Source organism: Cyprinodon tularosa, unplaced genomic scaffold (genome assembly GCF_016077235.1).
Source record: "Cyprinodon tularosa strain WSP-4 unplaced genomic scaffold, ASM1607723v1 ctg205, whole genome shotgun sequence".
NCBI classification, from domain to species: Eukaryota; Metazoa; Chordata; class Actinopteri; order Cyprinodontiformes; family Cyprinodontidae; genus Cyprinodon; species Cyprinodon tularosa.
Genome location: NW_024038756.1, coordinates 641,678 through 666,338, shown reverse-complemented (window position 1 = coordinate 666,338; position 24,661 = coordinate 641,678). Strand labels below are relative to the sequence as shown.

The 24,661-nt window shown below is 37.8% G+C and overlaps 1 protein-coding gene across 2 annotated transcripts in view; it reads left to right on the top strand.

Annotated features, from left to right (window-relative positions):
* The first annotated feature begins 1,664 nt into the window (after positions 1-1,664).
* Positions 1,665-24,661, top strand: part of LOC119783467 (T-lymphoma invasion and metastasis-inducing protein 1-like) — an 81,516-nt gene continuing 58,519 nt past the window's right edge. For both annotated transcript variants that reach the window (XM_038285011.1, XM_038285010.1), the window contains exon 1: positions 1,665-1,882. The gene's annotated coding sequence lies outside the window, so the exon portion shown is untranslated. The remainder of the gene's footprint in view (positions 1,883-24,661) is intronic.

Below are 24,661 nucleotides of genomic sequence, written 5' to 3'. Positions count from 1 at the left end.
AACTTTTTAGAGCATCCAAGATTTTCTTCCAGGATTTTCCTGTATTTTGCTCCCTCCATATTTCCCCCGAATGTAGGCAGTACTCTGTACCACTTCAATAAAAGCATCACTACACTATGATGTAGAGAAGTTTCAATTATGTTTTTGATTGTAGGACTTTTTTTAGTTTCTCAGTACTCTTTACTATTTTTTTTTTTTTTATAAAAAAGGTAGATTATGGTCTCAATTTCTTCCCAATGTAAGCTGCTTCTCGTACCTATATGCTTCAGTGCAAACCGCACTTTAAATGTTTTGTAACCTAAAATGATAAAATACCATCAAAAATCTGGATTTAATAAACAAACCCATTGTCCTCTCATTTGTCTTTCTATATCAAGCTTTGCCTCCAAAATCAGTTGAGTTGAACTGCGTAACCATAGAATGTAAAAACAACTATGTAGGGATAAAAAAAGGAGAAGACGCAATATGTACAAACTATCTTTTCTTTTCTGTAAGAAGAAGGAAAGAAAGCTTGTAAAAGTGTTAAAAGCTTATCCCCCCTCAGCAAAGTAGCCTGACTTTGAAGTATTCAATTGCATTCATCCGAGAAACACTCTAGGGTACGAAACAGGTTGTGTTTCAGTTTATTATTTTTTTTAGGGATCTGTAGAATCGACCTGAGGGTAAAAAGTCTAAAAAGTCTCTAACCAGCAATATGTACACATATAAAACATATATATACTGTATAACAGGTTGAATACAAGCAGAGCATAAGAAGACCAGTAGGTCATGTGGAAGGTTGTGTTTTTTGAGCTAAAGAGGCACAGTGATGTTCAGTGACTTTGTCAAGTACAGTATGAGTGCGACTTAGAAAAGAGAAGAAGGGCGGTGCAGTTCTGTATTTTGGCCACAGGTGGCAGTATAATTAGAAAACTGCCTCTTTAACCTTGATAAGAAGGAAATAGATAAGACATGGTTTCGTGCAAGTGGACAAAAATAATTGCTCATGTGCATGAAATGCAAGCAGGTTAGAATCAAATAAGGATAAAAAAGAGCTGAATTGCCAGTGAAAAGCTCACATTTAATTCTCTCAATGTAAGTCTCCCAAAAAAGTAACTACTAGATGTATACATAAAGGGATGAACAGAAAAGATGAGTAAAAACTGCAGGATGATATAAGCAACAGTAAATATTATTCGATATTAGTCGAATAATAATTTATTGTCTCTAAACTCAAACCCTTCTCTCTTTCAAATTATGTTTCCAAGTTACATAAAAGAAATCAGTTTCCACCCACTTCTTTTCACACTGTTCTGGTTAGATCATCTATCTCCTAAAAAGAGAAGAACTCACACTTGCTATATTCGGCAGTGTTGCCTACCAGCAAATGGGGATTTTTTGCACGCCAGTGCTTGTTCACTGTATCTTTTTTCTCTTTGTTTGTGTTGTTTAGCTTGAGGCCAGGGAGGCAGTAATTAAACAGAGGACTGGGACATCTAAAAGCTTAAAGGCACAAACCCAGCACACATGCTGACAGTCAAATGCCAAGCCAGGGGAGGTGAGTAAGAGAGGAAGCAAGAAAAGGGAGAAAAAGAGGAAGAGGAGGGCTGTGTGAAAGCATGAGTGAGAGAAGAGGGGAAGCCAGGAAGAAAAGAGGGCGGGCCTAGACTAAAACAGAACACACACACCCTCCTGCTCAGCCTACAGTCTGATCTAGGCATGCAAGTGGCAGCATGTGGGAGAATGCACTCCAGTGTGTGAAGAGTGAAACAGTACTCCGGAGCCTGGGAGATGTCTCTCTGATGCAGGGATTTCCTTCTATCTGGGTTCTTCTGGCTGTGCTTTAGTAACCACAGGGAATTAAATGGGACACTCACAGGAATACCATACTCCTTAAGTGAAGGTAAGGTGATTTCTTGTATAGAGGTTGTGTAGGGAGCTTTAAGAAGAATAAAAGAGACAGAGTTGTGATGGAAATTAAGGTAACTTGCCTCAGGTTGCTTATGTTTAAAAAAGGATAAGATGATATTTGAAGTGTACAGGAGACTTCTCATCCAATAAACCATCATATGCATATGAGAATATGTTCATTTCAGCTGTCTTCTTACTTTAACTCACATAGGTGTTCAGCTTGAAATATTGCATGAGCCACTGTGTCTTTCTGTGTTGGTGAAAGGACTTTATCAATCATTAATGCTTTCACCCGAGACCTTGCCTAGTTTCTTATAGGAGCTAAGTCAGTGATAACAAAATACCTTAACAGCTTGGCAATCCCAACCTGGCAGTCCAGGTAGAGCTCAAAGGGCAAACACAGTGCTGAACTACTTAAAGGTTTCTATGACTGACTGTTTATTTCCTTTCATAAGAACTGCAGATGTGGAATTACATCTGATAAAAAACAATTACACCCAATCCCAGATTAGAAAGAACTATTTGGTGCTTAAAGCAATTATGGTCTGTTAAATCGTTGTTAATGAGTCTGCTTTTTATATGGTCTTTAAAAGCACATTTTCAGAACTTCAATTCATGCAATCGTGGGTTCAGATTTCAAAATGATAATTTGATGTTGGATTTAGATGTAATAATTAGGAGCCTGCTTTGTGTGTATAGTTATAAAACAATGACAATGTAGAGAAGGTGCTGCTCCAGATGAGACTCATGGACTGATGGGTACGCTGATAGGAAGTTGGTGAACTCCTGAAAACTTTAGTCTGCAGCAGCGAACAAAACAGAACATAAAGCTAAATTATTATTATTAAAACATATTTTTTTAGCATTAGACATTCTGGGTTAGTTTCGCAGAATTTATTCCTTTGCAACAAAACGTGTTTGTCGTTCTTTTTCCTATGGCCTTTTGAGAAAAATATGGCTGAACTTAAACACTTTTTGAAGAATACGACTGAGCTTAAAAGAAGAAGGTTTGAGCTTTCCATTCATTTAGAGACCTTGTGATTGGAGCTGGAATCTAAAGTATTTATTCCCCCTCGTATTTTTGTGGTGCCTGGTTTAGAATAGCCGTGGCATGCTTATCCAGCAAATATTTAGGATTCAGGCACACCTTAATGTTATTCCTTGGCACATATCTACATTTAATCCTCTGAAACCAAGCTGCTTACCTCTAATCTAGATAAAAAAAAAGTGTAATTTAAGATGAATTGGAATCAATGGTCCCAGATGTTTTCTTTCATCTGTATTATCTTTCCACTCTGTAACTTACCGCTTCAGTTGCTGCCACAAGGAACTTGAATATTGGCAGGGTGTTTTGAGCAAGCCAGCCATGAAAGGATTTATAGTGGCAGATAAAAACTAGCCGGTGTGTGCATGTGTGTGTTTATGTCTGAGGATATTTTTACATTGCTGACAAAGACTCTGCGAAAGCCAGAGGCAGCAAAAGAGGGGAAAGCCTGTCTTATCTCCAACCGACACGCATCCAGGTTTTTATTTGTGTCTGTGTGTGAGCGTCCGTTTACTTGTTGTCTGTTGAGGGCAAATATGTGTGTGTGTGGGCGTGTATGAGAATCAATGGCTCCATGTGCTGTGTTTACAGTAAGGTGTGTGTGTGTCAGTGTGAATAGGACTTTGTCAAGTCAGCCTTACGGGTGTTTTTGTGCTGCTGCTTTGTGTGGTGATCCTCTTTTCTATCACCTCTCCTATGGAGAAGTAGATATATAGTTACCCAGCTAAAGATATTTAGAAGGGCAACTTTAGATTTATTTATTTTTAATTAGGCCCCCTTAAAGTTTCTTGGCAATGATATATATTTTACTGGGTGTTTATACATAGCATAAATCTAGACGTAGTTAAAACCAACGGTTTAAGCAGTTGATCCAATATAGATGGGACCAAACTGACCTTTTTGTCTTGAAGAATCCCAATCAGGGAAAAGCGCCACATGTTCCTTTTCTGTTATTTCACACAGGAAGTTCGCTGGTGGTATATCCTCCGCTGTATCTACATTTATGGTTCCCACATCCAAACTGAGAAAAAAAAAAAACCCTTCCAGAGCCATCACATCAGATGTTGCTTATGTGACACATGGTACCCAGCAGGGGTGTGTTATTTTAACCAGCTTATACAACCAACTAATCAAAACTAAAACAAAGGTTCACATACAGGGGGTCTCTTATGCTTTTCTTTTGTTCCCCTGATTAATATGACTGTGTAAAGTGATTTTTTCAAATCAAAATATTAAACCTAGGGACAAATGAATTGAAATCTATGATTAATAAATATGGACACTAAGTGTTTTTTTTTTAAGAGGAACAAAACTGAAATAAGCAGAAAGTGAAAACAGGGGTACAGATTGTTGTTGACACGGACCTTTGAGGTGTATGACCTGCTTCTTTATTTTTGATCAGCACTGTTGAAGATAATTCAGAATTAAAAGAGAATCCTACAATTACACCTTAACACAGGATTATTTTTTATTTTAAGGCATGAAGAGACCCTATTTGATTTAAAAATCAAAAATATCCCAGTGGTTGAAGTGAGCTCTTTGTCACTGTATTTCAAACTGTTTTTTTTTTTTCAGAAAGTCACTGGGACTAATAGTGCCAATGATACCTCTCCATTAAACACTGAGCTAATGCATTTTGTTTACCAGCTGATTTCTCTGTGGATCTTAGGGTTTTAATTTTCTTTCAAGAACGTTTCTTGTTTTAACTTGTTTCTCAAGCAAAAAAGTTTTCTGAGAAGTAAAGTGTTCAGAACAGTGATGGCGTGCCATCTCCTATCTGCATTTCTCACTTATATTAGCCTTCAACCTCTGCCTTAATGTCCAACTAATCTGGGTTCACACCGGATCAAAAAAAACAAAGAGTGTTTAATTTAAAATATTTATATAAATATATTTAATTCTAAATGTGTATATTTTACATTTTTGTGTTTTGGAAGGAAGATGAATTGTTTAATTACTTTGCTCTTCAAATCGAGCACTCCTCTGAGCCATAACCGAAACCCAACAGAGTTGGAAGGAGTTCAAGCTTATATATTTTTGTTCTTAAATAGCAGGTGTCCTCCCTCACATTATCATTATGCAACAGAAGTAAACAGATGCACACAACCACAATATGAGTGCAGTTTACTTCTTTGTCCTTTGTTGTTTGCTCTTCAGATATATAAAGAAATGGAGAGCTCTAAGTTTAGTATTGTTTATGCTATGATCCCCAGCATGGATTAAACAAAGCAGTACAAAAGAAATATAAATATGTTTTTCAAAGCTGAACATAACCTGATGCTTTCCCCTTGTTATCCACTTTAATACATAAGTTACTCCTCTCACCTTGTGGCAAAGCAAATATTACTACAGTCATTAGACACATTTTTATGCAGATGTCTTAAGCATTGTAAAAAAAAAAGTTGATGCAATTATCATGAAAGAGATGATCTCTTTCTTCCTCACTCTCTTTGCTCTTCCACTGCCCCTTTTTCATTTTCTAAAAGTTGCTTCACTAATGCCTCATCCCTCTTCCTCAGCGCTGCACTAATTTCTGCTGTTGAGCAAATATGAGGCTTAAGGAGTCCCCAGTGCGAATGGGCACTTTAAATGTTTGTTTGGCAGTGTGCCTGTCTGATGTGTGTCTCTGTGTGTGTTCCTTTTTTTCCCTCCCCCAGTTCTCTGCTATTGTCACTAGCAGTCCACTAAACAAATATTGGTGAAGTCTGTTTTGGGAAAACCATGACAGAAATGACAGCTGAGGGTAGCGGGAAACAGAAAATATCTTTCTTTCTTATTCTGGGCTTCATGTGGTGCTGCTTCTGTTGGCAGTTTGCAAAAACTGAGGGAATCCCTCTGCAGTGTTCATTTAAATCAACCATACTGTAAGCAGGGCTATCTATATATGGCCAATGATAAAGAAATTCTTTACTTTTCCAAATTTCACTTTCTAAATTCTTTTTACGCACTCTTCCTTTGTTGGGCTTTTGTGTACAAACATTAACAGTAAAACTTTCTGAATATGTGCCTTGTTAGTTATCTCCCCCCAAAATTATTTTGTATGTGGTATAGAGCGATTTGACCACTATTGTGCAATCTAGCCTATCTGCTGTATTATAATGTCTATAACACTATAAGGAAATGAACAAGTGTATAGATTTTTCCAAATTGCACAGATTGCTTTAAAGTTTTTATATTTTAGTAGGATTCTTAGAAATAACAGTTTAGGCAGTTAGTGTGAAACTGCAGATCCAGTCTGAGACCCACATTTCCAGTTAAGCATGGACTAAACGTTGTCAAGCCACCAATCAAGTAGTTCGATTTCTCCTCTTTGATTGTTTGAATAGTTGTGTATTCAGTTAGGAAGTCTACAATCAAATGAATGATAAGTAAAATGTTAAAATCAGGCTGATGTGACAAAAAAAAGGTAAAGCACTTAAATCAAACATTTTTTTTCCTCAATTTTCCTTTTTCTCCAGCTGTCCAGACCTGAAAAAAAAAATGAAAAAAAACAAACTTCATACCTTTTACATGCTTTTCCGAACAATGCTGGAACCCTAAGAAATGCTTCACCTGGTCGATTTCCTATTTACTTCACACTTATGTCTGTTTAGGTGTGGGATTTTCTGGAAAACCATGCAGGTTAAGACTTGCTAAATGAGTCTGTGAAAACATTATGTCACACTGATGTCCCAGCTTACGTGTGCCCTGCTCGTAATGTCACACATCTGGTTGGACGGGAATGCTCTGGGTTGGGAGCTCGAAACATCAATATGAGAATATCGTGACTTGAAACCTGTCTGATGAGGGAGTTAAAAGACATCTCAACAAGTTACAAGTGGGGATGCCTGTAATTTAGGATGGGTGGGGGTGGGGGCGGCGGTGGGGTTGAGTCCGACATGTGCTGGCATCTGTCCTCGTTCGTTTCCTTCCTTTTGTCTGTTCTGTGCCTGTTCTGTGATGAATTGGGAGTTTTCTCCTTCCTTCCTTCCTTTGCTCCCACCCTCATTCTCTCTTATGCTCTCTTCTTTCTTTTCATCCACCTCTTCTTGTCGCTCCATCACACTTGCTATCTTTCCTCTGTGGAGTGACAGCTTCACCATTCCTGTCATGTTTGCCTATTATCTATGATCAGTGTTGTGTTCAAGTCCAAACATCAGCTGCTGATGATGTGAACTGCCTCATGAGGAAAATTAAATATCTTCCTTTACTGTTGAGAAGAAAAAAACAAGTATAAAAGATGAGCATTCGTTTTTTCACAACCTAACTGAACAACATGGAGTGTTTACTAAAGATAGGGGAAGGGCATTGTTTTATCGTTTTTTGATAGCAGGAGAATATCAGAGTTGTGATCAGAATTGTGATTTTTTTAAATTTATGTATATCCTTGGGACTGATGGCATACATTTTTTACTTTTACAGTTAAAAATATTTGTTCCATTAACAGTTTTATGACTGTATTAAAAAATATCAATATATTGGTGGAACAGAAAATTTGTCTGAGTAAAACTTTCTCAAAGACTTAAATAAACTGAAAGCCACTTACTGAAACCGTCTCTAGAATCCAGCCCTCTTTCTTAGCAAATAACAGCTCTAGTAGCTGTTATTTGATAGTAGACAGACAGGAAATGGGGTTAAGAAAGAGGGGGAGATGCATCAAGGGTCAAAAGGCTGGGACTGACAACCACGTGAAGGACTGAGGCTTCCATGCATTGACTACACGCTTTACCTCTGTGCCAACGGCGTGCTTCATCAGTGCCCTTAAAAACCTCTTCAACACAACAAACATGACTAGAAAGATTAGAACTCAACCTTCACCCTCTATATTAATTACTCAGAAAACTTGTTCCCACTCTTGAAAGCCAGCAGGATAAAACTATATGTTGAGCCTTCAGGATATTTGCCAAAACTCTCACCAGTAAATACATCTAGTTGCCATTTACATTAGATCTTTGCAAAGGGGTACAAATTCACTTTTGTGTCGCAAATAGATACAAACAGTACAAAAAAAGAGTGAAATGACCAGCACCCACTGAAATCTATAGCAGTGTGTTCTAAGAGCCTGAAAGTGTAAATGATATACATTGATAGAAAATACGATTTAGCTTTAAATAGCATCTTATATCAATTCTAATTTGTTTAAAATTGTTTTTAAAACAACTTGGACATTTTTGTCTTCTTTTCCACAAAGTAACAACTCCTACAAAGAGCTTTACCACTGGCTTAAAGTTACTTAGATGTGTTGTATTTTATTGAGAAGAAAAGAGCATTCTATAACCAACTATAAATGATCAAATTTTAATCCTCCAACTGACTTCTTTTTAGGTCACAGTGTTTTCTTGTATTCCCTTTTTTTGCATGACATATGGGCACATTTTAAAACCCACAACTGATTTCCACAGATTATTTGTAAGTGTAACTTGCTCGTTACATCACTGAAGCCTTAATGGCAGTGGAAATATTGGATTTAGAAATGGGGTTTTTGATTAAACTAATCCACACAGAGCTTAATGATGATAAGGTGACAGGCCTCTTCTCTGACTGTTTTTAAATTTCTTCTCCAAACCCACCTTTTTCGCATTTGCTTTTAACACCTAGCAAGGCATTGGGCTTTATTTTCTTTTTTTTCTCTTCTTTTTTTTATTATTTATTCCTTATAGCACTTTGGTCAGCTGTGGTTGTTTTTAAGTGCTTAACAAATAAAATTGGATTGGATGTCTACTTTGCGAAAAGATCAAGCAGCACAAACCGGGGGAAGCCATAATAGGCATTGTAATACTTATACCACACCAGTGAGTGGTGCACGAATGCGTCCACAGAAGTGAAGAAAAAAAGAAGACGAGCAAGAGATCAAAAGAAACCAATGAATGAGACTGCCAGTTGGTAGACGTGAATATGAAGAATATAATGAAAATCAGAATGAAAGTTCACAACAGACGTCATTTAGACGTTTTTATTTGGCTGAATCTGCCTGGTCAATCATAGCCTTGATTTAGTCCAGAAATGGCTGTTGAAAGTGGGGCTGTTTTTTGGTCGGTCTGATTTTGTCCCACTTTAGACCAATAAAAGACATTGAAAACATGTTATAAACAAAGTTTTTGACATGTTTTCAACAATCTGAAAAATATGTCTTTTAATCTTTCACTGTTCAACCAAATGTAGACGTTTGGACGTAAATCATGTCGTTTCAATGTCTTTTCATCCAATTTTTGCTGGGTGGGTTGGGTTTGATTGAAAAAGGAAACATGCATTGAGAAATATGTCTGTACGTGACGTGTTAGGGAAGCTTTTAAGAAGAGTTAGACCAGAGGTGCCAAGAGTGTCTTCTGAAGATTATGTTTATGCCTTGTTTGCTTTGTGAAGATATTGCACTCTCAGGATCTCCCTTTTGCTTTATCTTCCTGCAAATCCTTACACTTCAGACTTTGAGAGTCTTTTTCATCAATTGCTGAGTAATAAACACAGAGGAAATAGGCACCTTGGCACCTCGCTGTCCTTGCCTCCTTTGTACTTACAGCAGTATAGAGACTTGGCTGGAAATTCAGTTCTCATCACATAGTCACTTCACACTCCAGGTTATTGACCTGGAAGTGATGCAGTGGGGCATAACAAGGCAAGTCTCTAAAGGCAGTATATGTAAGTGTGTGCAAATAGGCTTTTGAATAGCTCTGTGTGGATGAAGGCTTATCGGCAAAGCTTCATGCATTCTTTTGTTCTCTGGATTTTGTTTCTTTTGGGATAAAAGAAACCCCAAGTTGAGTGCTGTTTATGATTTCTGTCAGACTGTGTGGCTTTGTCATTGTCCTGCAGTGCAGAAGAGATCAATGTGAATGGGTTTAGGTGTACACATCTGCCCACATGCAGTCTTTGTTGTTCCTGCCTTTCTCACATGTCAACGAGTTGTGTAGAGCTTATATACAGGTCACTAATGCACTGAGAGGGTAGGCTCTATTCTCTGCAGCCACTCGTGGTCCAAATTATAACCCCCAGCTTGAGTCCACTCGAGAGATCAACTCCCAGGAAATGGACCCATTGACCTGGATCCAACCACTTCTATTAAAGTCACACAACATACATGACATATATTGACATTTTTGTCTGAAACTCCTGTGGGCAGCAATGAGAAGACCCTTTTATATTTACCCAGTGATTGTTTAAATGGGTGTCTTGGGTCCCTTACAACACCACCTGATTTGCAGTGGAATAGATCTTTTACATGAATATGCAGACAGATGATTTACAGCTGGTGAGTTTTTTGTGGTTTCATTGTAATAAAAATGCCATACTAGGTAAAAAAGCAAAAACAAAACATATGTCTATAAATGAGTTAGAGGGATTTTAAGAGCTTACTCCATTACTTCATGCAACACTGTGTAACTTTTGCACCAAGTATTCAAGATACTGTATATTCAATGTTTTGTCATGTCAATATACAGCATTTAGGATGTAGCGATGCCCTCTGTAAAAGCACAATACACAATAGCTAATTAGGCTAAATGTTGTTATTAGGCAATAAAAAGAGCTTTGACCTGATCTGTTTAGACATATTTCAGGTACTCTTTGCATTAATCTAGAGGGGTGAATGTGCCAAAGTATCTCAATAACTTCTCAGTTTGCTGGTCCAAAGCAATTCAGATATTAGATTCCAAAACATGGAAGGGGAATGGTTTAATTTTGCCACATTGCGGTGTTGCCAGTTGCTCTCAGGGGCGCTAAATCTTTAAACATTACAGACCAAGCAGCCATAGTGGCTTAAGTCACACTTATTTGTTTTTGACTCTATAGAGCAAAATGAAATGGTTTGGTTTTTCTCTATATTCTCATTAAAAGGACTTTTAACTGCAGGACCAGTTTAAATTGGTAACAATTCTTTTTCAGGTTTGAAAGTGCATTTTGTATTGGTATACTTTACCAATCACTTTACTGGTTTCTCAGTTAAATGACAGAAATATCAGATTGTAAATTTCAACCAGTTGGAATGGGTAAAGGTTTTGCTATCACTTCCTTTTAAGATGCTTCCTGTAACGAAACAAATAGTTAAAGAAACTAGTTAAAATTTAAATACAAATACTTTATATTTCAGTGTCAGTCTGTAATTGTGCCATACTAAAAATAAAAAGACCTTGTTAAGTAATAGGGATCCTGCGTCATGGTTTGATTCTGCATGAGTGCTGAAAATAGCCCCATTATTTACTGCTTAGTAATGACTTAGAAATTGTAATTGCTGAAGAGATAATTGTTCTTAACCATTTGCAAGAACGTTTTACGGCTAACCTAAGTGTGAAGAAGTACCAGATTTAGAACCAATTTAAAAAAATAAAAACAAAGCAATTTTGAGACAATATACTGGTACAGAGAATCAGTGCTGGTGTTCTGAAGTATACCTGCTGCTTTCCTGTCACATATACTTATTTTCTGCTTAATTTCTTCTTAAGAAGCAGAAAAAGAGGAAACAGCATATTGGAATATGTTAGTCAGTTATTCCATATTGGAATAACTGACTAATCGAAAAAAGAACAGACACGCAAAAGCTTAAAGAATATTTATTTAATTCTGTTGGCCCATGCTAGGTGACATAATCAGCGGGATGGCTTTAAGAATATAGGTTTTGTAGTTTGGGCGTTGTTCCTCTCTCATTCTCTGAATTTGTCACACCTTAATGCATGAGAATATGTCATGCTGTTATGAGTGATGCAAAAACAAGAAAAAAGAAGGGTGGGCCTCTTCCTTAAAACAATCATTTTGAAAGTGAAGAATTTGTTCCTAAGTGAAACCTGTTTTATCTCCTACTTTACCAGCTGTTTTTCTGTCTGTGGCTTCAGTTATTTATTTTTTTTGTTAAAAAGCCCTAAATATCTGCTATTGATGAGTCATTCATTTGTGAATCTAAAACAAAGAGAAAGAGCTGATATTTATTGGTTAAGATCTAGCAGAACATTTCTTTCCCCCCATTTCACCCTGCAGGACATTGTCTTGTCCCTCTGTATGGGGGGTTGGGGGGACGTTCTGTTTGCGCCTGCTGTTGTTGACTCAGCTGCATGGATGCACAGAGAAAACTTCCTCTTTCCTTATCCCACTATTCCCCTCCCCGACTTCCCCTCTGGACCTGCTCTGTGCCCATTTCTCTGCTGCTAACATGCTTGACAACCTCAGCGGCACCTTTTGTCAGGTTCATTTACTGATGGCTTATTTTGCCTCTGTAACTCTTCATCTTTTATTTTCTCTTCCTTCCACACAGCGCCTCTCTTGATGATTGGGAAATTTCATGCATCAGTGGTAATCTTAATTAAGAAAGTGGTGGTTTATGTATTATTAACTCTGACTACATAGCTCCGAGAGTGCATTAAAAAACAAGACTGTACGAATACACACATATTGCAGTTTTGCTGTGTTTTTAATAATAAGAATTTGTCAAACCATTTTTGATGCACTACGTTTGTAAAAGTTACAATTCTTTTAAATATGCAAGGTCATGTGGATTTTAGAGCAGTGATTTTTTTGTTCTGATGTTCCTCAGATTTAATCAGTTTTGTTTTGAGTTTTTGAACTTCTATTAACAGGCGATATAAGTTCAAAATGAACAGATTTACCTTGAAGACATGCACATTAGATTAACTTATGTTAGTACTCCAAATGTAACAATCATGCTTTCCCCACTAAGAAAAGCAGCTTAAATAGTTAAAGCAGATATTTTGTTGTTGTAATTTTACTATTTTTAGGGCTTAAGCTGGTACACTAGTAGATGTTCTCTCTGTATAAAACTGCTTAAAAAAATGCATATTCTGTCTTGTACCAAATAGAACTCAACTCAAATGTCTTCTACTGCATTTTTGCACCATATATATTTATTTATCTTTTAACTGCTCTGAACTTTGACATCAATGCATTTTTTCACCATGTCTCTCATGTTTACATTTGATCACTGCTGAACTTTATGAATGGAAATGTTCTTTTTCACTGCTAAGCTGATGCTCATTCACAGTATAAAAAGGGACACAACTTTGGGCTGTTCTGTTTGATTTACTCTACAGGTGGTTGAAATGGCTCTAAGGGAAGCAGGACATGATCCAAAAATCTGCTTTGGTCGTGCAGCTAATTTGTTATTTCTATCAAAGATTTAAGTACCGGTATCAGAAGATGTATTTATGTATTATAGAACATATTAGAAAACATTATATGAAAGTGTATTTTGGGTAGATAAGCATTTATTTGTTTTTTTACTCAACCAAAAATCAAACCATTAAAAATTGGTATCAAACCTGTAGCCAAGAGAAGGGCTACCCAGTAGTAGGCAAATGCAATCATGTAATTGATAAATAAAAAGTTTCATTCTGGGCGACAGACTTAAATGCTCTACAGTTTCCTACAGAGCAAAAGGTTCTGGGTTCAATTCCCAGTCTTTTTGCATGGATTTTGCATGTTCTCCCCATTAATATAAAAATGCTTTCATCTCACTTATCCCTGATGGTGTTTTCAGCTCTCTTTTATGTCCTTGGGATATATTAACACTGAATCCAATATTTTGTCATCACATGTAGCTCAAAAGGGTGAGGCTATCCCTATCAGTAAATGAGTTAAAATCTCAAACATACAACACAGACAGAAAACCTGACAAGTTGTCCCCTGATAGGCTTACAGTGGCTCTGTCAATAGATCAAATGTAGCCTGTTCTCATCTGTCCTACTTAAAACTGACATTGCATCTATCTCTATTAGCCCCTAAGGACGTATCAGCCCCACTCCACAACTTTACCTCTCATGTGTCCTTCCGCCTTAGCACTCATCATTCATCCACCTACCTGTGGCCCATCACTCGACTCAACCATCAACCCACCGGATTAACAGACTCTCATCCCCCTTTTAGCACCATCCTCTATAGTTGAACTGACTCTCCTGCCACTGTCATCCCATCCCCCAATTTCCGTCCCACCTCTGTCTACCTTTTGCTCGAACCATCTCATTCAACTTACTTATCCTCTACACTGCCCTGATACTTCTGTCTGCCATCAGTCGAGACCCAAATTGAAGTATTATCTCTCATTTTGGCCTCATCTATGCTCATATGTGTGTGTAAGTGTTGGACTTCAGGGTAAAGTCTAATGGATTTGTCCTATGCTTAAATCAATATGCTAAAACAACATTACTACCTTGTTATTATAAAGTGGGACATTTTTACCACCAAAGCTTTTGTCCTGGATACTAACTTAAGTCCACAAACTCCATTATTACCTGTTAGGATCAATTGGCAACTATTGCAGTGCTGTCCTGTTTCCAAGGAAATTAACAATTAATTAATTTTCTTTTTATTAATGTTTACTATTTTAGATTATTTTTCCTCCCTTAAAAATATTGCAAGAGTTAGTCCTTTTTCTTAAATAAATAATGACATTTAGAATCATTTTGTTAGCAGTTCTGATGACCTAATCAAATATACACTATATTGCCAAAAGTATTTGCTCACCCATCCAAATTATTGGAATCAGGTGTTCCAATCACTTCCATGGCCACAGGTGTATAAATTCAAGCACCTAGGCATGCAGACTGTTTTTACAAACATTTGTGAAAGAATGGGTCGCTCTCAGGAGCTCAGTGAATTCCAGCGTGGAACTGTGATAGGATGCCACCTGTGCAACAAATCCAGTCGTGAAATTTCCTCGCTCCTAAATATTCCACAGTCAACTGTCAGCTGTATTATAAGAAAATGGAAGTGTTTGGGAACGACAGCAACTCAGCCACGAAGTGGTAGGCCACGTAAACTGACGGAGCGGGGTCAGCGGATGCTGACGCGCATAGTGCGAAGAGGTCGCCAACTTTCTGCAGAGTCAATCACTACAGACCTCCAAACTTCATGTGGCCTTCAGATTAGCTCAAGAACAGTGCGCAGAGAGCTTCATGGAATGGGTTTCCATGGTCGAGCAGCTGCATCCAAGCCATACATCACCAAGTGCAATGCAAAGCGTCGGATGCGGTGGTGTAAAGCACGCCGCCACTGGACTCTAGAGCAGTGGAGACGCGTTCTCTGGAGTGACGAATCGCGCTTCTCCATCTGGCAATCTGATGGACGGGTCTGGGTTTGGCGGTTGCCAGGAGAACGGTACTTGTCTGACTGCATTGTGCCAAGTGTAAAGTTTGGTGGAGGGGGGATTATGGTGTGAGGTTGTTTTTCAGGAGCTGGGCTTGGCCCCTTAGTTCCAGTGAAAGGAACTCTGAATGCTTCAGCATACCAAGACATTTTGGACAATTCCATGCTCCCAACTTTGTGGGAACAGTTTGGAGCTGGCCCCTTCCTCTTCCAACATGACTGTGCACCAGTGCACAAAGCAAGGTCCATAAAGACATGGATGACAGAGTCTGGTGTGGATGAACTTGACTGGCCTGCACAGAGTCCTGACCTCAACCCGATAGAACACCTCTGGGATGAATTAGAGCGGAGACTGAGAGCCAGGCCTTCTCGTCCAACATCAGTGTGCGACCTCACAAATGCGCTTCTGGAAGAATGGTCAAAAATTCCCATAAACACACTCCTAAACCTTGTGGACAGCCTTCCCAGAAGAGTTGAAGCTGTTCTAGCTGCAAAGGGTGGACCGACGTCATATTGAACCCTATGGATTAGGAACGGGATGTCACTTAAGCTCATATGTGAGTCAAGGCAGGTGAGCAAATACTTTTGGCAATATAGTGTATGTTGTTTTATTAATAACATAAAAAAAAGTTTTTAATAACATTATGCTATTAAAATAAACATTTATGATAAAATGCATAACATGATGACATAATACCAGCTTTTAACAGAAGTCTGGAGGCCAATAAAACAGGTGACACCATGGAGTAGAAAGGCTGTTGACCTAAGCAAGACCTAAACAAAACATGTTTCAAAAACGACAACACAGTTCTAGAACTAAAATGAATATAGTTTTAATAGACTATTATGTAATTTAAGTGTTCCTACTCTTTTTGAAATAATTTCTTCAAGCAAAGCCTGCTTGGCTTGCCTTTAATTTGTGCACAATGCTGCAGCGAGGCTGTTTACAAAGACCAACAGAAAAGCACATAGTACTCCTGCTCTGGCCTCTTATGCTTTTATGAGTAATTTCAAATTTGGATTTTAAAAATAAGAGCACTTCGGCCAGAAAACAAGATGCATATGGTGCCTGTGTAAATTCACAGTCATTCAGGTCATGTCAGCCAAAAAACAGGCTTATATTGGAAGGCAACTAAACTTCCGCTCAGTCCTTTGAAGACTTTTGGACAATAATCCAGAAGTCTTTGTCAATTCTGTTGGTTCACACAAGAGCAATCTGTAGTTGGAGTGCCAATGTATTTTCAATCAATGTATCTTGATTTGCATCTGACCTAGAATGTGCTTAGGAGGATGGACCTCCATGCTGCTCTAATATATTCTACGGCTCAAACAGATCACTCTGGTTTGAGCTGACAGATTTGACAAAACTTCTGCATAGGTGTCGAAACGTCTTCCAACAAACTGAGGAAAAATCTGGTTGCCTTCCAATTTGAGTCTGTTTAAAGATGCATATTATACCTTTTGGAATTTTCATTTTCCTCTAGGTCACAGTGTGTACCAAAAACCTGTTTTGAAACTACAAACAACACCACAGTTTCCAGGCAGTGGAGCAAAATGTTTAGGACTCTTCTCACCTGTCCCTATGTTGCAGAATCAAATATCGACAAACATCTTTTAGTCAAACAGGACTTTTACATCATTTGCTAATTTTAATCACTTGTGTCCTTTCTTCCTTGCTTACGTGTTTCTGATGTAGAAACATGATATTTGATATAATTTTAAAGGGAATTGGATCATGCTCTAAGGACTATAATATATGACAAACCTGGATCTTGGAGCATAATAAAGATTTTTGCTGAGACAATACAAAGTCAGTTTGATGATGGTAGTATTTAAATAAATACACTCTTAATACTACGTTGTTCATCAGCTTTCATCATCCATTACAATGGTATTAATCAATGTATTTTATGGTGTGGAGAGGTCTACAAACAAGTGTTTGAACTATCTTTTTAGATGATAGACAAGGCTCTTCTCATTCAGCCTTCATACACAGTTCAATAACAGAGCAGCAACAGGTGGGGCAGAAATAGCCAAACTCTATGGTGCAAAACCAGTCTATTTTCTTCTTCTTTTTTTTTGAGCAAGAATCTTTAAAACTCTGGAATATAAGAAACAGAAGTGCACAAAATTACAAAGTGATGCTACTCCTCTTCATTCTGCCACCTTATCTTAACTCTTGTCTTATCAAACTGCTTTTCTTTTTTGTCTGCTATAGTGTTAGCAAGGGCAAATCACCACATGAATATTCAATGAAATAATTCCGATGGTTTATGAGGCAATTGTCTGTGCAATCACTGCTTCATCATGAAATGCTGGTTGATTGAGAAATGGTTATAAACATGAGATGATGTATTAATATTTAACAAAAGTCAATGGGATTTTCTCATCTACCATTCAACCTACTGATGGATTATTAGTGGTGGATTACCATAAAAGTGAAAAAAATCTTTTTTAGATGAAGCTGACTTTCTGTGAGGGTGACCTTGACCTCATTGTCAAGATCCTGGTGTTAAAATTTACATCTTTCGCTCTAAGTTATGGGGTTATTCTTATTTGGTAATTCACAGAGGTTGTTCATGCTGAGCTCTGCTGCAGCTGCAGCGACTGAGTTAAACATTGAAAGCTACACACATTCAATGAGTCTCTTGGGCATCTCGCTCAATGAAGGGCTTGTGGCAGGAGCAGTCTTCTTTAAAATATGGTAATCCCAGACTGCAGCAAGCTGGAGAAAAACTCGGCAAGACTTTGACTTGAGAAGCGTACAACGTAAGCTGCTAGAGAGGCAAAAGACAGTGTTTAATGAGGTTACTGACACTTTAGCAGCCAACTGGAGTAAAAATGACTGGCAGTTTACTTAAAATGCATCCTTTTTTCCCTTTAACTTGGTCCTGATTTGCAACACTGACCCAAAATCTAAAACGTGTTTTGCAGTTTCAAGACGGTGCACTGCACTTGCAGCTATTTAATTCTCTGTTGTCTTGAATCTTCTTCCTCTTTCTGTCAATGGGTGCTTTTCATTAAACAGACTCTTCTTCCTCAAATCTTTGTTTGGTAATGGCAAATAAAAGTGCCCAGAGAAATATGACAGTCCTCTCATCTCCATCTAATTAACATTATCGTTTTAATACGTTGGCTCCAAATGAAAGAGCTCTTTAAGGAAGTAAATAATCATTTATCTTTCACCAGTTGAAACAAATTATGTTTGAATTAAGAAGCTGTTGAGACTTGTGCTTGAAGGCACATTGTATAGATGCGTGTGTGTATTAAAGCTAAGAGTGGGGGGTAGAGGCGCGTGCCTTGTCAGATCCCGAAAGGATGAATAAGAAGCTAATCTCTGTCTTCCAGGGAATTCTGTGTCTCAGACAGTTTTCTCTCATTGGATCTGTGGGAGTGCGTTGGAGTATTGCCTCTCATGTCTACAATGGGATGGACATGAGACACTGCACCCTCAAAGCAAAATAGTGTATACACAAAATCAGGTGCTTAGGTTAAAACCCAGATTCTTTCTCATTTATTTTCCTTTACATTGGAGCACTCTTTATATTTACAAAGAATGAACACTCCTCTCATTATATTGTAAATGAAAATTGAATTACACCAGGCTTGGCAGCGAAAAGGAAGCAGAGAGGAAAAAGGAGCTTTGATTAGCAATACTTTTATGTGAAACATTTCTGGTTCTGTACTGTACTAACTTAGTTTTCTCCATTGAGGAAGAAAAACTGTAGGAGGCAGAAACAATGCACGGAATGTAAATAAGTGAGAGCAAAGTGACTTTTAATTGCTGTGAAAATGCGCAAGGGATAGCCAAGGTATTTAAGGTTCAAAGAGAGATCAGGAATGCCGAGCCTTCAGCTTCAGGTTGCTGCGATGCCTAAACAGTGTAGGGGATGCCCATAGACATCATGCAGCAGGTTATTGTGAGTGCCTTCTAAATGCTTGCAACTACCTGGCCATTGCAGTACAGAGCAGGGATTGAATGGGTCTAGAGATGGATGGATGGATGGATGGATGATGGATGGATGGATGGATGGATGGATGGATGGATGGATGGATGGATGGATGGATGGATGGATGGATGAAGGGGTTATAACAAATAGCCAATAAGGAATAAAGCCTGAAACAAACAATGGCTTTAATCATTGGCTTTGATTTAGATGCTAGGATTAAAAGGTTTGTTCTCCCACCATTTTAATAAAATTCAGATTTGTAAATATCTTAGCTTTATGGAAAGTAATAATCTTCAGTGTACTTTTTCTAGTTTATTATCATCATTTGTTTTTCTTTTATATGTAACACATTGTGATAAAGTAGGCGTTACCATGAAATTCTAACTGTATAACTTAAAATAAAATTTTTGCAGTACTGTAGTTTTTTTTGTGTGTCTTTTTAACACCCGCAAAAACACTGGTGCCATGTAATCAGTATAAAATATTGATTTCTACATAGATATTTGCATAGTGCATACCACATTTTTATTGCTATTCTGTTATGGGCAATAAAAAACTATGTTGTTGGTCCACTTTACCTTAACGATTGTAAAATTGATAGTTAAATTAGCTGTTTCTTTACTTTCCACACTGACCATATGTTTTATAATTCAAAATATGTCCAAACAGCAAAATTTGTCTCTTTATACATGTTGGGGGAAGGTTCCATCTGTATTCCATGCCTTTTATTAGGATGTTTTTTTTTTTGTTGCTTTTATATTACTCGAGGCTTATTTATAATAACTGATTTATATGAACTTAATCATCCTTCCTTGTGTAAAACTTTTAGAAATAGTGTTTCCCCATCTTCTTAGCTTATTATTTAGTTTAAAGCATAACAAAACAAAAATAAATAACTAGCATCTCAGTTGCTCTATGTGCACCTCCCTCTCATACTCTTAAGTGGTAAATTTGACAGTAGAGGCAGCAATGGTGTTATGAAATAACAGCTAGAAAGCGATGGAAGGCAGTATAGTCTCAAATTTATTACAGGCATAACTGTAAAGGTTAGAAAATATATAATGAATATTTGATGAATAAATGTTAATGTTTTTTTTTTATACAGCTATATTAGCTGTCATTTAAAGATATACTATACTGGTTCACAAATCCTTTAGACTTTTTTAGACTTTAGACAGATGTTGTCATTTTGTTTACACAAAATGACAAATAAAACAAAAAGAAATCCTGATGTTAGATTGACAATGATTTTAAGGCAAAGCCCTGGTCTCTATTGGTAAAATTTATAATCAGGAACACAGAATATGTTGTTCTTGTTTTGTGTACTAGTTGAAAAAAAACAACTAATGTCTGATTACAACAGCCACTTCATTGGGCAGTGTGCGCCCATGAGGCTCATGAAAAAAACAATAGAACATTCTTTGTTTCACCTCTTGCATACATAGTTAGTTTTACAGTAACACATCCAAGCCATGTGCGGTTTGAGTCTGCAGAGCAGAGATGTGTGTCATGTCAGGGTGGAGCCGAGAGAGACAGGTGGAGAGATGAAAAGACTGTCGTGGGGAAGTTTGGGGTGTGTCTGCTCAGTCGCTGCTCTGACAAGCTTTTGGTATTTTTCCAAAGAGCTTGAGAGTGTGCATGTGAGACTGAGAACCTGCTCAGATTTCTCCCTGGGTTGTTCAGGTGTGCTTTTGGACTGCATTTCAGTACACGCAGCTGGAAAGCATTCTGCTTGCCCGGGTGTCTGTGCTCAGGTGTGTGATAGATGTGAAAGCGTATAGGTGTTGATGATTCTTTAATGAAACCGTCATGTTGTGGCAATAAGAGCCTGACAGCTCCAGCACAGCGCTGCTCCTTGACACCTCCTGCCTCGGTGCGATGCTCTGCCTCATTTTTGTTATTCACAATCTTTTCAACACTTGGTTGCTGATAAAATCTTTGAAGAAAAGTCAGCTCTAAACTTTACAATGAAGAGAAACATTTTCTAGCTGTGTGTTTAAACTGTGTTCTCCTAACTCTTCTTTGTCTCCTCTCAATGTGTCAGTTTGTATATCCTTCGCTGGGTGAGCATGTCTGCATGATAATGATGCTGTGGCTGCTGTTGCACAAGCCATTGTGCTGATACACTCCCTCGATGTGTTAATCTACTGCAAGAAACGGGCTGAGAGAAAGAGAGTGAATAATTATGTCCCCCCTTTTGTCTCGGCTCCTTCAATTAAGCCTGAGGAGAGGCAGACGGAGCCCATGTCTACAACCACTTAAACCTCAACAACAATAGGACCCCCCCAGTTTTGCTCTTGTTATCTTTCCATCTTCTCTTACACCACTCTCTTTTCACACCTCTCCATAATAAAAATTCTATTTTCAGTGCTGTAGCCCAATATTTTCTCCCTCCCTCATCATCCTCCCTGCTAACGTGATTCGCCTACAGCCTTTTTTCACCTCTTTGCTCTTTGAGGGTTTAGCAGAAAGATTCCCGCCTCTCCTTGTTACCCCCCTTCTCCACTTCCTGTGCCTTGCTTCAGGGCAAAAGGAGATGAAGAATGGAGAGACTAAACATTTTAGTTTGCACATAGCCAGAGAAAAGAAAAACAGTTTAATTTCCCCTGTGTGGGGCCAGACGGATTTATTTTTTCTTTCTCTGGCCTGTGTATGATTTTTAAACTTCCCCTCCACTAAAATGAGAACCTAATGTATCTTAACCAATTTGCAACAAAGATAAAAGCCCATTTTCACCATCATTAGCCCTAACACCTAAATAAACCTCACTACAACATTATATATTCAATGGTGTGCTTCCAGCTGTAGCTGCTCAGCTGCTAAGCATTATTCATCTTTGCATAAATCATTATCATCATGTAATTCAGTTATTTTCAGAGGTCGGGTGGGTGGACATCATGTGGGTTGACTTCATCAGAACAGATGAAACTGAAGAGAGATGAGAAACAAAGGGCAAAGCGAGAGAAAGAGGAGGAGAAATCTCAGGGCCGAAGTTGAGCTTATATAAGTGCTTCACCGAGGCGGGGTAAAATGTGCTGCAGTGGCCAAGTTGAATCAGATAGTTATATATAAAGTGCGTCATCATAACTCATTTATCACCTCACTTTGTGAGATGAAACCCTATGTGGCAAAGAAACTCTACACTTTCAAGTTGAAAGAAAATTATACAATAGATTTGGTTTTTATTGGACAAATGAACTAAATAGAGTGATCGATAGTCTGTAGAGCATGTTTCAGTTAGAGCTGGATCATATGCAGGCGCGCTGGAAGCTGTTTCAAGCGAGGGGGGCTGATGGCTGGGTTGGAAAACACGTGACGTCATTATGTTGAGGGCTGTGGCTGACGTTTTTAACATAATATTGTAGGCCTACATTTGTCGCCAAAAACTGCCATTTAAAATGCATCAGAACAAAGCATGAACATTTTAAACTTTATTTCTTCTCTTTTAATCATTCAAAACAAACAACAGCTCCCAATCAACAGGATCAGGAATACTTGAATAAAACATGGCCTAAATATAGCCTAAACTGAGCATTGAACGTCTTGAAAGTCCATTCGACTATGGATATGGGGAATGATTTCATATCTGAAACAAAAAACACACACACAAAAAAAATAACTACATGTAATTTCATATTTTGTCACTAAATAGCTTAATACAGACATAATATTTAGTGATATGCAGCCTTATTCTAGCGTAGACTTCTTCAGCCACAGGACTAAGAGGAATAGGCACAGCATATAGAAATAAATAACAAAATTAATAACGCTAAATAAATGCTCGGCGGCAGTATAGGGGAATTAAAACCATTTCTTACCTCGAAATAGTCAGAAATACGTTTCTGCTGCCTATTGCTAGCCATGCCTAAACGAATGTGAGGTGGCGGAAGCAATTCCTGGGGAGTAGCCTAGTTTTTTATGAAAGATTAAAATAATGAATCATTAGTTTATATCTTATACACAGCCCATCATTTTAATCCCATATCAAACACAGTCTTTAAAAAAATAAATACATAAATAATTTCATGTTTTTAAGTACAATATTATGTTACTCCACAGTCCCCCACCATGGGGGGCTGATGCTATGACGAGGGAGGCTGCAGCCCCCGCAGCACCCCCCTTCCCGTGCCACTGATCATATGGGTCCAGAAAGTAAAAAGCCTGTACAGAGATCAGTTCCAACCATTTGCATTTTCAGCTGCACAGCACAAACCAAACATCACAGTACAGCACAAACCAATCATCTGGTTAAGTGAACAGGATGAAAAAAACAAGGCAGGGTTTTAATTTCTGGACCTGGATTATCCACCTCTGGTTTCAGTTGTGCTTCTTTTGTAAATATTGAAATGTCTGCCTATTTCTCATTTTTTCTTTTTTCTATTTGTAAAATAGCTTAAGCTCAGTCAGATTGGGTTTACAGCACATCTGAAACATAATTTTTAGTGTTGTCACAATGTAAACCTGAATAATTTACCAGAGTCAATTCATTTTAAAGGCAAACTATAACTTTTCTTAGGATGAAATCAATATCTTACACCCTTTCAGGATTTACATTTCTTATTAAGTTCTACTTTACCGTTTAGAATCCACCACAATGAACATATTTCATTAAGCCATCTTAAAATATTAACTACTTCTTAAAGTTTTTGCTATATACCTAAAATATTTTGGGCTGGGATAAGTCTTATGCCATATATAATTTAAATTGAACTACACATATTGATCTGGGAAGCCTCATGTAAATAGTGTTCGCAAAAGGGCGGGACAAACAATACACTTCTGATTGGGCACTTGCCTCCCATTTGGTAACTATTCCTTGATCTAAGTTGTCTACTGAAAGTTGAATCTCAAGTATTTTTGCAGTTTCTAACTGGTTTTCTCAGGGACTGCCCTCTGGCCATATTAAGCTCCATCTATCGTTCCAACAACTCTCAACAGCTCCCATGTACTTGCTTGCAAAAAAGCATTCCTGAACCCCATTCTGTCACACTGTTGGATAAAAAGGATAGAGTACTCAGGGAAATACTAATTTGTTAGTTTTCTGCCAGACATAATGCTTTGCATGTTGGCTTCGTAGGGTTGGGATGTCGAGTTAATTCTTAGGGGATTAAACCCTGAATGTTTCAGAAGTCCTCATGTTTCAAAGTGATTCAAACAGCTTAATTAGCTCCTTAGATTGTAAACATAACCCACGACATGCAACCTACTCTTTTGATTTAATTATACTGTACCGTAACTTACCATACTGTGCCAATTCTGTAGCACTGTTAAAACAACTTAAAAGCTTACACTGTCTCTCTTCTGGATTTATAATGAGACTTTGGGATAGGTAGAATCAGCTGGTTTTCTGATCTCAGGTGTTTTCAAACAGGGAAACATCAACCATGCAGATCACTGGCATTTGTGGACCAACTGTGGCTAAAATCTTTTCTTTCTTTCACGTCAATTTCTTCAAAAAGGATGCATTATAAGATGCAGACGTAATACCTCTACTGGCTATAGATTTTTTTTCACCTAAGCTGTGGATCTTTGCAGCTTCAACAAAGTTACAGTGGAGGAAAATTATACCTTCATCTAATTTTCTTATCAGGTGACTCCCAGTGCTGTGGTTGCACTAAATTATATTTAGGAGTATTTGAGAGGGTAGAATACAAATGCATGACAAATTTGTAAATTTATAAATCAAACAAATCTGTAGCCTTGCATGTTGCCCCTA